The sequence below is a fragment of the Arachis ipaensis genome, chromosome B01, assembly GCF_000816755.2.
Source record: "Arachis ipaensis cultivar K30076 chromosome B01, Araip1.1, whole genome shotgun sequence".
Lineage (NCBI taxonomy): Eukaryota > Viridiplantae > Streptophyta > Magnoliopsida > Fabales > Fabaceae > Arachis > Arachis ipaensis.
Genome location: NC_029785.2, coordinates 134992720 through 134995761, shown reverse-complemented (window position 1 = coordinate 134995761; position 3042 = coordinate 134992720).

Below are 3042 nucleotides of genomic sequence, written 5' to 3'. Positions count from 1 at the left end.
ATCCAATATCCAATCCAAGAGTGCCTTAGCTTTGTAAGCAATGCAATCCCATGAAACATAGTGTTCATCATTTCATTGATACTCTTTTTCCATGTAACAAATATGTGCATGTACCAAGTAAATTAATTACCTTCTATAACAAGTAGTAATTACTTTATTAAATAAAATACATGGATAACCTTTTTTCCTTCTTAATCAATACAACTTAAGGTTTACTTATTATAAGTATAGGAAAAATTTCAAGTGTATCGTCATACCGGTGTATCAGTAATTTTTAACCGTTGATCTTAATTATAAAAAAAATATATAATATATATAATTAAGATCAACGATTAAAAATCACTGATACACCGGTACGACAGTACACTTAAAAATCTTCTATAAGTATAACAGGTAATTTACTTGGTCGATACGTGTGTATATGTCATTGTATCATTTCAGTGTGTGAGAGATCATAGTGTGAGGATTACCCTAATTTTTCATATTAATAAAATAAAATAAAATAAAATGAATCATGATACTTTAATTTTGGTAGTGGAATTTACATTATTTCTTTGTGAAAATCTTGAATGAAGTACATTTTGGAATTTGGAGTATATGAGAAGGTTCTAATACTTGATATCACTTTCCACTATCCGATCCTCAAACATCATATCACCACATTAAGAGAAAATTGAAGCAACCTATTCGTGCAGAAATGATGAGAAATTATAGGAAGTCATTTTGATTAATAAAACTTAATAAATCAAATTATAAATGAAGAACACACACATATATATTATAGGAAGAATTTTAAGTGTATCGGGAACACCAGTGTTCCAGTTGTTTTAACCGTTGATCTGAATTATAAAAAATATATATAATATATATTAATTAAAATCAACGATTAAAACAATTTGAACATTGGTGTTTCCGGTATACTTGAAATTTTTCCTATATTATATTATAGTAGTTATTAGCTGTTGAGTTTGTGTATTTATTTATTATCTCTTTGAACAAACGTTATTTACTTATGAATTATTTAGTAATTCAAGACGGTGATTTTATAAATGTCCCAAATGCTTAATTTTAAAGCTATAAAAAAATTATACAAGCTAAGTTCTTAAGATGAATTTCAATTTTTTTTTTTAATGTCCAATACTAGTGTTAATATTTTTTGAGTATTAGAATAATAAAGACGTTGATACAAAGACATATATATACAAAAACACAGATGCAATTGAATACATACAACTTGTTTGGTTCTTGAGACATTAATAAGAAAACATTAACATATTTGTCATTTAAAATTAATTTTACTCCTAATAAGAAAAAGGTTGATGGTGATGAAGGTGATGATAGTTAAAAAAATGAAACAATAAAAATTTTGAAGGAATAAAATTATAATAAAAATTTATGTTTTATAATTAATATTTATAATTTCACCTTCTGAAAATACACTAAATATATGTATTTTATATGTCATTATGTCTTACAAATCACATATGTATTACTAAACAAATAACATGAATAACAACCACACTGAGCCATTATTATCACCGATATCAATTGTTTTCTTTTTGTTATCTTCAAATAGTTAATATGTGGAACAAATGCACAGTTAAAGGTAGTATTTGTTTTAAGGTATTGAGATAAAAATTGAGAGACTGATTTAATATTATGTTTGTTGGTTCAGAATATGATATTAAAATTTTTGTTTCTGTCCCTAAATTTTCAGTATTTTAATACCTTCAAAAAATGGGGACACAGAAGACTAAAATTTTTAGAGATAAAAACTAAAATTTTAATAATATTTTATACCTAAAATACATTCATTTCAATTAATTAATTTCAATTTTATCCTTTGTGCAAATTAAATTAGAGTTTTATTCTTGTTTCAATTTCTGTCACCCACTTTGTACCAAACAGAATACTGAGATTTATTTCAATATTTGTCTTTTAGTATCTGTCTCTTAGTCTCAGTCTTTCTGTCTCTCTCCACCAAACGCTACCTTACGGAAGGTAAATTTGAACATTAAAAAAATTAATAGTCAAATTAATTTCTAAAAAATGAGGTATTTTTTAAATTTGTGTTTTGAAAGATTTTATTATTGATCTTTTAAAAATTACAAATTAATCATATTTGTCTTTCAATTATTTTATTAACAATTTCGGTTAACAATTAATGATATAAAATATGAACTGATAGCAGACATGACATCTAATATGTCTAATTGGACGCTGACTAAATATGTTTATTAAAATCTATTAATTTAATCATTATGTCATATAGAAAAATAGTTTATATAATTGAAGAAATCGACTAAAGTAATAAATTTTTAAAAATATATTTGGTCAATATTAAATTAAATATGTTAGATATCACGTAGAATATCAATTAACATTTTACATCATCCATCGTTACGAAAATTATTAATACGATTAATTTGTAAACAAATTAAAAAATGTCCTATGTTTGAAGACTAAAACTCAAGTAATTATGTAACAAAGTTACAAAGATTTAAGGATAGAGTGAGTCCTATAAGAAGCAGTAGTTGGGGTCATAATAAAGATCAAAGAGAGGAGCCCTAAAATAAACCTGAAGAAAAAACAGTGTCGAGAAGATAGTTGAGTTATTTACATTAAATGAGATGACAGAATGAGAGGCAACAAAATTGGGACAAGTAGAGTCCTTAATGGAGAGGTCAACGTCCTTGGAGAAGGACATACATGTGACATATCAGCCAATTGTAATAATTCCACTTCAGATACCTTTAAATTTTTCGGTGCTTTCTATTAATGCAATCTTGTTTCATGTTCTGGTAGTTTTCTGATGCACTTGGATCTTAGCTACAAAATTCCTTATGGATAGCACAAGAAAATTGTTACCATATTAAATGTGAATTAGAATAATGAAATACTATCATATGGATTAAGATATTTTAGTAGGAATGAAAAAGATTTTTTTATGGGAGCAAAAAATGAGTATTTCCGAATTCCGATAACGTCGGAAAGAGAACATAATTTTTATCAAATGTTTAAATTCATTAAAATCTTTTTTTT